Raw genomic sequence first — 13,343 nt, 5'->3', positions numbered from 1 at the left:
GACAAAAAACCAAACACCACTAAGTGGATAGAGGAAGAGTCCTGAGACCTGAGGCCAAGCCCTATAAAGCTGCACGAAGCTGCTCAAAAAATCTCTTGTGAAACATCATAATAGTTTCATCTGGGAAATGCCGAGGGACTAGATGCCCCACACACCTGACTCTTCTGACTGGACTCTTTGCATCTTCCTCAGTACAGCCCAGAAATCAGAGCTGGAAGTGAACCCAAGAATTACAGTAAACTTTGAGCAGGAACAATAGCAAACAGGATTTGCCAAGCCTCTGAGCTTGTTTTGTAAGTCCTAGATTATGTAAAGCACTGGCCTTCCAGAAGCAGTGCTGCCGGTTTCCCTCCCAAAGCCAGCTGGCAGAGTTCATACTACCGTTACGCCAATGCTGGAACGAATGCAATACAGCTCTTTTTATACAAAATACACGTATGTGCGCAAAAGGTGCCTCGTTGCTGTTTTGTACCATGAGCTGCTGTTTGAATATATTGCCAGTGACTATAAAGATTGCAATGACAACTAAGCAGCTGTGGACAAGGTATTTACCTTTATTGCTATTTAATTATCTTCCCAGGTTATTTTAATAGTATTTTTTTTATTATAAACTAAAAAAAAAAAAAAAAAAGAAGTGTGAATTTTACACTGTAATAGGCACCCAAATGACAGCCCTGCAAAGTGAGGTCCCTTGCGTATCCAAACAGAACGCAGGGTACAGCAGTTTCCTCCGCATTGCCATGCCAGTATGTTACACCCTCTAGCCTACAGGGAGACCACTCCTGGGCGTTCAACATCTATTCTCTCCCCATGGTCCATCCAATCCTTGGCTTTTCTGCCACAACTGCCAGTGAGTGCCCAGTTAGTGTCAGACAACTGTTATCTGCACAACTGTCCGCTAGGAAATTAAAGGAGATGCCCACAAACTCATTCCACATATGCCACCAAAAAGCCATCAGACAGCAACATCTTTCAGTCACCACTAGCCTCGGCTGGATTTGAGCTGGCATCCCAGTTGAGAGACACTCCATATCCATTACCAAACCTCTAAATCAAGTCCCCTTAGCAATATATTTTTGCAGAAGCTCAAGTCCCCTATGTTTTTCTAACTGAGCTGTAATGAGGGGGAGAGTTTTAACGCAGTCCTGAAAAGAGACCACGTTCCTTGTTCTCTGCAGCTCTGCTGTTTGGGGCACTCCTCTGCTGTCTCAATGGTTTTCGAGAGGGAATAACTACTGGAGGAATAAGCACCCAAATGTTCTATGTGAGCAGCTCCTGTTCACAGCTCAGGGGACTGGAGACCCTAACGTTCACAGTCCAAACTAGAAACAAGTAGCTCCTTCAGCCTGTCCCATCAGCAGCCTCTAGTGGGCAAACAGAACAGATAGCCCTACATCCTCTTTTCTAGCTCCCTGGGAGAGAAAGAGCTGGGTAAGACTGCCACTTTGAGGTGGGCAAAGCCTAAACAGACTATTACCCCCAAGACCCTGCCATCAACTACATGCCTTCCTTGCAGACAGAAATTCTGATGGCTGCCAGCGTGGCGTGTCTTTTCCAGTCTTCTCTACAAGCAGAGGTACCTACCAAGGATGATGCTCTACCCATGACACCCAGCAGAAGTAGCAGGGAACTATCATGCTTATCCCCGTTTGCTCAGTCAAAGCCAGGGCCAAGCAAGCAGCATGCCAGTAGGAAGTGTTGAACCAGCTGGCCTTCTAGCATGAAGGACCTGTGAGCAACTCAGCCACACCCTGGGGCACAGGATCAGGAGGAAAGCTGAACGTGGGGAGCCCAGCACAAGGTTAAAACCGCCAGATTCTACCTGCATGGCAAAGGGGTGATGGGAAGAAGAGTCTCATGAAGAGCACAGGTATCTGACTTCAGGTGTGTGTGTGTGCGTGCAGCAGAAATGGCTTCCAGAGCCCCATGCACCCTTTGACAGTTTTCCACGCAGCACTGGCCTCAGACACTGTGAGCTGGTGTACAATTACTTTTAGACTTGCTTCTACTCCCAGGAGTGACTATGTGAGAATGGCATCTTTTCACTTAGCGGGTGCAACAATGCAGACACAGAGCAGATCAGCTGACTTTAGTGTCTTAAGTAACAGTTCAGCCCCCGCAGGGCCAACACAGTTGGATTCTATTCCTCCCCGAGCATCATCAACAGAACTACTTACTCTAAGGCCTTGTCTACGCTGAAGATTTGCCCTGAGCCCAGCCATCAAGGGCAGCCCGCAGCACAAATCCACCAGCGCTAACTCCAAGTGTAAAAAGGGTAACCTGTTATCTACAGGTTTCAGAGCAGCAGCCGTGTTAGTCTGTATCCGCAAAAAGAAAAAAGGAGTACTTGTGGCACTTTAGAGATTAACAAATTTATTTGAGCATAAACTTTTGTGAGCTACAGCTCACTTTATCTACAGCAGCACAACTGACTCCTGCTTAAAACCAGATGTACCAGTACAAATCATCATTTATAGCAGTCTACCCTGCCTGCAGCAGGGGTTTGACTCCCAAAGTTCTGGGTGAGAGTTCTGACAGAAGAGTTTTACTTTAAACAGACTGCATTTGAGAGGTGGGTCCCTGAGAAACAGACATGGAACCATATGGTGCCTTTTGAGAGTCACTTTTCAGATCCTTCAAAGGGAGGTTCAGTAACCCCTTCAATTTCTGAACTTTTTGTGACCAAATCTTTTAGCTTTTTTCTCCTGCAGTTGATTGGGATTGCATAGCCAGAGTTAAAGTGTCACTTGAAATGTAAAGCAAGTTGTATAATCAGCAGAACATGGCTAGTTTGATGCCAGAAGAGGGAAAACAACAGTTTCACACACCTGCACCTTCTTCCTCTGGCGAACAGCTAGTCAGATAGTAACTACAGATCAGGCCATCAGGAGCACCAAAGAACTGTTTAATTAGACATCAGCTTAAAAACGTCCATATCCTAGAACACAATCACCTCTATCTCCGTTATCCTCAAAACGACCTCCACAGGTCAGCCAGAAGACAGCTGCAGCGGCCCAGGAGCCAGCAAACAGAGCTATAAACAGGGGAGTTTGAGTGGGAGTTCTGTTGGAGGAGAAGATATTTGTATTTGGTTTTGTATTTGTCGTATTTGTATGTGGAGAGGCTTGTAGGGGCTTTGTGCTGAGAGAGAAGCTGAGCCCTGATTGGGGGTGTGGCTTCTCTGAGTAGGGGTCCTAAAAGGTAGCCAGCCAGCGGCACAGACAGCTGCAGCAGCCCAGGAGCCAGCAAACAGAGCTGTAAACAGGGGAGTTTGTGTTGTGGTGCTCGTTTGGGGTTTGTTTTTGCTGTGGGGGGTGGTGTTTTGGTGTGGTTTGTGTTTCCCAAATTAACAGGATTTAGGTGGGAAGGCTATGAGATACAGAGGCAGCAGTGGGAGTGACCCATGTAGTGGAAGACACAATGAAGATGACTGGATGTGGAAGCTGCGGTATGTACATGGTCCTGGAGGGGGTACCTGGTAAGAGTTTCGTCTGCATGAAATGCCGCCTGATAGAGCTGATGGAGGAAAAGATCCGAGGTTTGGAGATGCAGATGGAAAGTCTGGTTGAGTTTAGGAAGGGGTTTGAGCAGACTGTGGAGCAAAGACATGAGGTACCTGAAGGGAAAAGCTCAGACTTGCAGATGGAAGCAGGGCTGGGGAATTCTGAGGGGAGACTGGGTGAGAAAAGTGGTCAGTGGAAGCATGTGACTAAAAGAACCAGGCAGAGGAAAAGACGGGCCAGTGAAGGAGAAACAGAGCTCAAGAACAGGTTTGCAGAGTTGGAAAATGAAGGAGCTCAGCAGGTAGTCACTGAAGGTGGAAGGACAAGGAAGAAGAGAAGAGCGGCTAGTCCTATAGGAAAAGAGGAAGAGTCAATGGAGACTACACCAAATATGAGCCCCAGGAAGATACAGGACGGGTTGAAGAGGATTACAAGGGAGAGTGGGAATGGAAAGATCTTGCAGCCAGAGGGAACAGAGGATAGACTGGAGAATAGCACCGTCACCAGGAAAAGGCAGGTCTATGTGATCGGGGACTCTTTACTGAGAAGAATAGACAGGCCTGTAACCAGAGCTGATCCAGAGAATAGAAGGGTGTGCTGTCTTCCAGGTGCTAAGATACGGGATGTAGACCTGAGATTGAAAAGGATCCTAAAGGGAGCAGGAAAGAACCCCCTAATTATCCTTCATGTAGGAACAAATGATACGGCTAGATTCTCGCTGGAAAGTATTAAGGGAGACTATGCTAGGCTGGGGAAGACGCTTAAGGAAATCGAGGCTCAGGTGATCTTTAGTGGGATTCTGCCTGTTCCTAGAGAAGGGCAACAAAGGTGTGACAAGATTATGACTATCAACAGATGGCTTAGGCAGTGGTGCTATAAGGAGGGCTTGGGGATGTATGGCCACTGGGAGGCATTCATGGACAGTTCCCTCAGGATGGACTTCATCTGAGTAGGGAAGGAAATAGACTTCTAGGATGGAGGCTGGCACAACTGATTAAGAGAGCTTTAAACTAGGAATTTGGGGGAGATGGTTGGGAGATGTCCAGGTAATCTCCACGCCGGATTTTAGCATTGAGAGGGACGAAAACAAAGTAAGAAAGGATACAGCCGTGGGTAGGAGAATGTATATAAGGAGGAAGGGCAGTGTGGATACCAGTCTAATAGGCTATAGAATGACCCTGCTTAATAGGGTACAGAATGTGAGCAAGGCCAAAACAGCAAAAATTAAGATGTTTGTACACCAATGCGAGGAGCCTAGGTAACAAAATGGAAGAACTAGAGTTACTGGTGCAGAAAGTGAAACCAGATATTATAGGGATAACAGAAACGTGGTGGAATAGTAGTCATGACTGGACTACAGGTATTGAAGGGTATGTGCTGTTTAGGAAAGACCGAAATAAAGGTAAAGGTGGTGGAGTAGCATTGTATATCAAGGATGAGGTACAATGTAAAGAAATAAGAAGCGATGGAATGGATAAGACAGAGTTTGTCTGGGCAAAAATTACATTGGGGAAGAAAACTATTAGAGCCTCTGCTGGGATAGTGCTTCGGGTGTGCTATAGACCGCCAGGATCTAATTTGGATATGGATAGAGCCGTCTTTAATGTTTTTAATGAAGTAAATACGAATGGAAACTGCGTGATCATGGGAGACTCTAACTTCCCAGATATAGACTGGAGGACGAGTGCTAGTAATAGTAACAGGGCTCAGATGTTCCTAGATGCGATAGCTGACGGATTCCTTCATCAAGTAGTTGCTGAACCAACTAGAGGGGATGCCATTTTAGATTTGGTTTTGGTGAGTAGTGAGGACCTCATAGAAGAAATGGTTGTAGGAGATAATCTTGGTTCAAGTGAACATGAGCTAATTCAGTTCAAACTGAACAGAAGGATTAACAAAAATAAATCTGTGACTAGGGTTTTTGATTTCAAAAGGGCTGACTTTCAAAAATTAAGGAAATTAGTTCGGGAAGTGGATTGGACTGAACAACTTATGGATTTAAAGGTAGAGGAGGCCTGGGATTACTTTAAATCAAAGCTGCAGAAGCTATCAGAAGCCTGCATCCCAAGAAAGGGGGAAAAATTCATAGGCAGGAGTTGTAGACCAAGCTGGATGAGCAAGCATCTCCGAGAGGTGATTAAGAAAAAGCAGAAAGCATACAGGGAGTGGAAGATGGGAGGGATCAGCAAGGAAAGCTACCTTATTGAGGTCAGAACATGTAGGGATAAAGTGAGAAATGCTAAAAGTCAAGTAGAGTTGGACCTTGCAAAGGGAATTAAAACCAACAGTAAAAGGTTCTATAGCCATATAAATAAGAAGAAAACAAAGAAAGAAGAAGTGGGACCGCTAAACATGGAGGATGGAGTGGAGGTCAAGGATAATCTAGGCATGGCCCAATATCTAAACAAATACTTTGCCTCAGCCTTTAATAAGGCTAAAGAGGATCTTAGGGATAATGGTAGCATGACAAATGGGAATGAAGATATGGAGGTAGATATTACCATATCTGAGGTAGAAGCGAAACTCAAACAGCTTAATGGGACTAAATTGGGGGACCCAGATAATCTTCATCCAAGAATATTAAAGGAATTGGCACCCAAAATTGCAAGCCCATTAGCAAGAATTTTTAATGAATCTGTAAACTCAGGAGTTGTACTGTATGATTGGAGAATTGCTAACATAGTTCCTATTTTTAAGAAAGGGAAAAAAGGTGATCTGGGTAACTACAGGCCTGTTAGTTTGACATCTGTAGTATGCAAGGTCTTGGAAAAAATTTTGAAGGAGAAAGTAGTTAAGGACATTGAAGTCAATGGTATATGGGACAAAATACAACATGGTTTTACAAAAGGTAGATCGTGCCAAACCAACCTGATCTCCTTCTTTGAGAAAGTAACAGATTTTTTAGACAAAGGAAACGCGGTGGATCTAATTTACCTAGATTTCAGTAAGGCGTTTGATACCGTGCCATATGGGGAATTATTAAATTGGAAAAGATGGGGATCAATATGAACACTGAAAGGTGGATAAAGAATTGGTTAAAGGGGAGACTACAACGGGTCATACTGAAAGGTGAACGGTCAGGCTGGAGGGAGGTTACCAGTGGAGTTCCTCACGGATCAGTTTTGGGACCAATCTTTTTATTACTGACCTCAGCACAAAAAGTGGGGGTGTGCTAATAAAGTTTGTGGATGATACAAAGCTGGGAGGTATTGCCACTTTAGAGAAGGACTGGGATATCATACAGGAGGATCTGGATGACCTTGTAAACTGGAGTAATAGTAATAGGATGAAATTTAATAGTGAAGTGTAAGGTTATGCATTTAGGGATTAATAACAAGAATTTTAGTTATAAGCTGGGGACGCATCAATTAGAAGTAACGGAGGAGGAGAAGGACCTTGGAGTATTGATTGATCATAGGATGACTATGAGCCACCAATGTGATATGGCCGTGAAAAAAGCTAATGCGGTCTTGGGATGCATCAGGCGAGGTATTTCCAGTAGGGATAAGGAGGTTTTAGTACCGTTGTACAAGGCACTGGTGAGACATCCCCTGGAATACTGTGTGCAGTTCTGGTCTCCCACGTTTAAGAAGGATGAATTCAAACTGGAACAGGTACAGAGAAGGGCTACTAGAATGATCCGAGGAATGGAAAACTTGTCTTATGAAAGGAGACCCAAGGAGCTTGGCTTGTTTAGCCTAACTAAAAGAAAGTTGAGGAGAGATATGATTGCTCTCTATAAATATATCAGAGGGATAAATACTGGAGAGGGAGAGGAATTATTTAAGCTCAGTACCAATGTGGACACAAGAACAAATGGATATAAACTGGCCACCAGGAAGTTTAGACTTGAAATTAGACGAAGGTTTCTAACCATCAGAGGAGTGAAGTTTTGGAATAGCCTTCCAAGGGAAGCAGTGGGGGCAAAAGATCTATCTGGCTTTAAGATTAAACTCGATAAATTTATGGAGGAGATGGTATGATGGGATAACATAATTTTGGTAATTAATTGATCTTTAAATATTCATGGTAAATAGGCCCAATGGCCTGTGATGGGATGTTAGATGGGGTGGGATCTGAGTCACCCAGGAAAGAATTTTCTGTAGCATCTGGCTGGTGAATCTTGCCCATATGCTCAGGGTTTAGCTGATCGCCATATTTGGGGTCGGGAAGGAATTTTCCTCCAGGGCAGATTGGAAGAGGCCCTGGAGGTTTTTCACCTTCCTCTGTAGCATGGGGCACGGGTCACTTGCTGGAAGATTCTCTGCTCCTTGAAGTCTTTAAACCACGATTTGAGGACTTCAATAGCTCAGACATAGGTGAGGTTTTTCACAGGAGTGGGTGGGTGAGATTCTGTGGCCTGCGTTGTGCAGGAGGTCAGACTAGATGATCATAATGGTCCCTTCTGACCTTAGTATCTATGAAATCTAGTATCTATGAAATCTACTTCAAATGCATACACTGACCCAAGGCATACTTTGAGCTTTGGTGTAATATGACTAGAGATTGCTTCTAGACAATTGCCATGTCTCTCTGGCTAAAATGAAAGAGGCAGCAGTTATGATAACATCACGCTAGCAGTTCAGGCCATGGATCAGAAATTACTTTCCTTCTAAGAAAGAAAAGAAGTACTTGTGGCACCTTAGAGACTAACCAATTTATTAGAGCATAAGCTTTTGTGAGCTACAGCTCACTTGCATCCGATGAAGTGAGCTGTAGCTCACGAAAGCTTATGCTCTAATAAATTGGTTAGTCTCTAAGGTGCCACAAGTACTCCTTTTCTTTTTACGGATACAGACTAACACGGCTGCTACTCTGAAACCTTTCATTCTAAGCTGACACTGTCAGGCACTCACTACAAAGGTTGGCCTTTGGGATGAAGTTTTGCTTAAAAAAGAGGTAGGTGAGAGAGAAAGTAACAATTCAAAACATGATCAAAACACAGAAGAGTCATTTCATGCTTCGAGGAATCCAGATTCTTTGGGTAACTCAGCATTACAGTTTAGAAGCAGCATGTGCCTAGTGCTTTGTGAAGAATGCCAGGGAGCTGCCAAGCTTGAAAGAAACTGGTTGAGGAAAAACTATAATTGAGTTCAATGACTGTCCACTGGAGTAGCCCTGCATTTTTGTTACCGATTCAAGAACGTATGGACTGTGGTTGTTTAGACAGCCAAACACTGAAATAAACAAGATGAGACTCCCCTTCGCTCAACCCACACACAGGTCTCTAGTCTCAATATTCTCACCTCTGTGAATGCACATAGTGGGCTTGATCCTGCCTAGGGCACATGCCAAGCACTGTATAAAGGAAAGGCTGGGTCAATAGTGCTGAGCAGAACAGGGAACACACAGAACCTCAGTCCTGCACTACAGACACTGCAGTATGCTTGCCAAGTTTCTCCTCCCTGATAGCAGAAATGAGGACTACGAGGGGGATCATGTAACAGTGGTATGTCTACACTCCAATTGGACACCCGCAGCTGGCCCATGCCATGCTCCCAGCGCTCGTGCTGCAGGCTGTTTGTTTTAGACACTGGAGCTCCAGTTCTGGGACCCTCCCACCTAGCAGGGTCCTGGAGACCAATCTACACCACAATTAAACAGCCCCTTAGCCCAAGCCTGAGCCAGCTGGCATGGGCCAAACGCAGGTTTTTAACTGCAGTGTAACAAGTGTCTCATTGGCACAAGGAGGCGCGTACTTGACCCCATGCCTCTCCAGACATGAACCTCCCCCCCCCCTTTTTTTTTTTTTAACCTTGAACCCTCACCAGCCCAGGAGCAGCCAAGAAGGGGCTCAAAACTTCTGACTGATGAATTTGAAAGATTAGTTAGTGCTAAACCTAGTTTTCTCCCTCATGTGGCACCCACTCACTCCCATGCTGGAGCACAGCAACCGTGCACACCCTGTTGCACCCCATGTAAGGGTTTATAAGGCCAGGGGATGAGTTACAAAGGCAGCAAGAGTGGCACTGTAGCCTGGTATTAATGCAGAAAAGTTAACGCCACCAAGCCTCTCTCTTTGTGCAAGAGTTCACTGCTGCTTCCATAGAAGTCAACGGCAAGCCTGACTTTAGTGGTGCAGGACTGGGCTGTACGTTCCATGCACGGGTGAGCGCTGGGGATGGACAGGGCTTTCCCTTACTTCTGTTTTGTGGCATTGGGATTCATCTTTCCAGACCTCTCTGCACAGCAACTGACAGGACAAAACTGCTGGGTTCAACAGCCTGTTTAAATCCCAGGGGCCAGGCATTTCTCTCCTTGAAGCTACAGTGGGCTTACATGTTTTTAATAGCTGACTAAGGAAACTACACAGGATCTTTCCATCCATGACTGCTTGTATTTATTCTAAGGGCAAAGGGGGAAATAATGCAGTAGCTGAAAAAACCTTTGGGCCCGGTTTTATGGGTGCCCAGCCACAACTCATGAAAAAGGAGCACCCCTGGGGAAAAAAGTCAGGCCCCGTGTTTGGAAGCTGGTCAGCCGAAGTCTTCTTCTGTGTAAAGAGTTAATATACCATTAAATATGCAATGTGCATCTTTAGGTGGAGATAAGTATGTGGAATATACCAACACCGTAAAATATCCCCTCATAACCTAAATATAGATCAATATGCTATTTAAAACATTCATAGGTATTTATAACACACCCAGTCACCATGGCATCTAGGTACAAATACCAACACTGCCTAAACCACAATGCATGGAGCATTTGCTGGTGGCCCTAGACGGATGGTTAATCACATGGCACTGGCTCCGCCTCCCGCACATCTCCAGCAGATCGATCACATTAAGGGATGCTAAAAATACATCGGAATGTATTTTAAATATGACTTTCCCGTGCAAGCAATTGCTGCACTTGTCACAGGTATGCTGTGAGAGGGAAGGTATAATCCAATGGCTCCATTAAGAGGTTATTTATACTTTGTAAACATTTGAGAACCCCTGCTCTCCTTGATCCAACACTAGAATACATAACTCCCAGAATTCTTCTGCCATACTTCTCACCAAATACTACGTTTTTACAGGCTTGTTTATTGACAGCTCGGCCATTGGCGCGACCTACACCACAAGTTATTTGTCAGCCTTTCTGAATTTACTCACAGCTGAAGATAAAAGTAGTATTGCACTCTTAGCAGAGTTTGCTTTGCAACCAGTGCAGGGTTTATTTTATCCTCTTCAGAGGCTGTTGGATGAAGTACAACATGAAGTTGGGTTGGTTTATGTCTGCAAGCAGCCAGAAGGAGGAGTGTTTTTCTCCAAAAGACAGACAGGGAGAGAGAAATTCCGCAGTGCTGCCCTGGCATGAGCGTACCTCTGAACACAACAATCCGGTCTCCTGCACACCCTCACAGTGCCAACTCCTCCCCTGCCTTGCTAGGTCTGCAAACTCACAGTGCATTTTAACATTAGCACTCAGGCAAAGAGAATTATATAAGGGGGGGTGGGGGGGGGGAAGATGCAGGAAGATGAGAGAAAGAAAGCTGGAAATGGCATGATTGGCTAGAATAGTGGATACCACACTGCAGGGGCTGCCCATAAATTCAAGCAGGAACTTTCCAGCCCCTTGTGCATAAAGTTGGGAAAACTAGAAAATATCCTGAAAAAGCTGAACATATACAGACAGGATCTTGTCTAAGAGTTAAAAACTAAGTGCATTGCTTACAAAGCACAGCAATTCCCTGTGACTGCTGAGTAATGGCAAATGTCACATAGCCAAAATACCAGAGATGCAAAGTCATTTGAGCCTTCATGTCTTCCCAGAACCACCAGTGTGTTTGGCATACCCCAGTTGAGGCAACAAGTCACTAGTGGCATATCTCTTCTCCCCCTCCCCTCCGATCCCCCATACCCCGCTAGGAAAACAAGGCAAGCAGACAGGCAGGGAGCGGGGGGGGGGGGGGGGGGGCGGGAGTGCAAATTATCCCTCTGCAGGCATAGCAAGCACAACCCCAGACCTGGGCTCTTCCCCCACCCACCTCCCCCGGGTATTCTCCCCTTGGCAATCCCACGGATCATCCTGTGCTCCAGTCTGCATCTCATGCCCCCTTGGGTACCCTTTGCCCACCCAGCCCTCCCTCCTTTGAGCCACCCTGGGTCTCTCTCTCTCCCCTGCACCCCTCTAACTCCCCTCCCCAGCTCTCAGGACCCTCCCCCGATCTCCCTGCTAGTCCCCGGGAAATTCTGGGGGTCTGACTCCCAGAGCCCGATTTGAGTTTGCTGATCCGAGAGTCAGCCCCCTAATTCCCTCCCCCTCTGAAAAACCATGGGTCCCTGCAGTCCCTCTGCCCTCCCCATGGGTCCCTGCCCCCCTGCAGTCCCTCTGCCCTCCCCATGGGTCCCTGCCCCCCTGCACTCCCCATGGGTCCCTGCCCCCCTGCAGTCCCTCTGCACTCTCCATGGGTCCCTGCCCTCCCCATGGGTCCCTGCCCCCCTGCAGTCCCTCTGCCCTCCCCATGGGTCCCTGCCCTCCCCATGGGTCCCTGCCCCCCTGCAGTCCCTCTGCACTCTCCATGGGTCCCTGCCCCCCTGCAGTCCCTCTGCCCTCCCCATGGGTCCCTGCCCCCCTGCACTCCCCATGGGTCCCTGCCCCCCTGCACTCCCTCTGCCCTCCCCATGGGTCTCTGCCCCCCGGGTCTCCCCCAAGTCCCGCAGGGGGCCCTGCCCCCCCGCTGTTTACCTGAGCCGGGCACCCGGGGCGGGGCCGCGCACCCCGCAGGCAGCCCCCCTTGGCCTCGTCCTGTCGGAGGCGCCTCTCCCCACCGGCCGCTCCGAAACCCCCTCCACCTGCCCGGGCTGGAACCCTGCCCCCTTCTGACGTCACGAGATCGCCCTGGCCCCACCCCGAGCCCCGCCATTGGCTACCGCCGCCGCCTATCAGACGAGGGGGGGCGGGACCTCGGGGAGGCCGCTGCAGTGGGCGGGGCAGGCAGGTGGAGATGCGACGTCAGGGGTGGGGGCGGGGCCAAGGCAGGCAGCTCTGGCCACGTGCCCAGCCAGGCAGGGGCAGAGGTTCTACCCTGGCTGGGGGCTGAGATAGCCAGGGCTGGGGGAGGGGGGGCAATTGTCCCCGGGCCCCAGAACATGGGTCACTGGGTCAAGTGGGAGAACGGGACGGGGGAAGGGCCCCAGCACACATGATGTTCTGGGGCCCCAAATTTCTCTCATTCTTGCAACAGACCCTAATTCAGTGTCCGGCAGGAGCAATGTTGCCATCGGCTGGGCTAGCAAGAGTCCAGCCCCCAGCAGCCACAGCCCAACAATCGCATCACAGTGCCCGGCAGGGACGCCATGACCAGGCATCATCATGGGGATTGGGGGTGTGCAGTGGGTTACCCACAAGCTATTCCTGGACCCGTCACTTCTATACAGCTAGATTCTTATCCCTCCTACTTCACCATAGGGTCTCAGCACCTTCCAATAATGGATTAAACGACGTGACTAACACCTTTCACAAATGGTTCATATCCTCTACCCAAGAGGAGAAATGGGTGTGCTTTGTTTAGATGGGGAGGTTTTAATACAGGCCTGTCTGTGCTGCTCTGTGTGTGTTAGAGAAGGCAAGTTGGAGAAGCAGGCCTGGCACTTGGAACGGAAGGCATGGAGGTTTGGGGTGGTCCTTTAATCCTGTGGGGTTTCACCCCACAGTCTCAGACCAGCCCCCTCCAAAGTTCTGTCTCCTGCACAGCGTTTTACCTTTGTGATAGGATGTTCCATTGTGCCTGAGGAGTGGAGCAGTCAACCATGATGCTCATCCCAAAGCTTTAGGTTTCTTTAGGTTTTCTGGGACCAGGCCCTTGAGTTCCGTGATGATAAGCCCCAAAATCCTAAACTTGGCTCAATA

The 13,343-nt window shown here is 47.7% G+C and overlaps 1 protein-coding gene across 29 annotated transcripts in view; it reads right to left on the bottom strand.

Moving 5' to 3' along the window:
* EPB41 (erythrocyte membrane protein band 4.1) overlaps positions 1-12,336 on the bottom strand; it is a 198,699-nt gene extending 186,363 nt beyond the window's left edge. For 20 of the 29 annotated variants that reach the window (XM_043532074.1, XM_043532085.1, XM_043532076.1 and 17 more), the window contains exon 1: positions 12,180-12,335. The gene's annotated coding sequence lies outside the window, so the exon portion shown is untranslated. Of the gene's footprint in view, positions 1-2,953; positions 3,064-12,179 lie in introns of all 29 variants that reach the window. The other 9 variants (XM_043532062.1, XM_043532092.1, XM_043532075.1 and 6 more) reach the window with 6 other exon arrangements.
* Between the last annotated feature and the right edge of the window lie 1,007 nt (positions 12,337-13,343).

The sequence above is a fragment of the Chelonia mydas genome, chromosome 19 (genome assembly GCF_015237465.2).
Source record: "Chelonia mydas isolate rCheMyd1 chromosome 19, rCheMyd1.pri.v2, whole genome shotgun sequence".
Lineage (NCBI taxonomy): Eukaryota > Metazoa > Chordata > Testudines > Cheloniidae > Chelonia > Chelonia mydas.
Note: the sequence above shows the minus strand (reverse complement) of the source record. Positions and strands in the feature narration are given on the sequence as shown.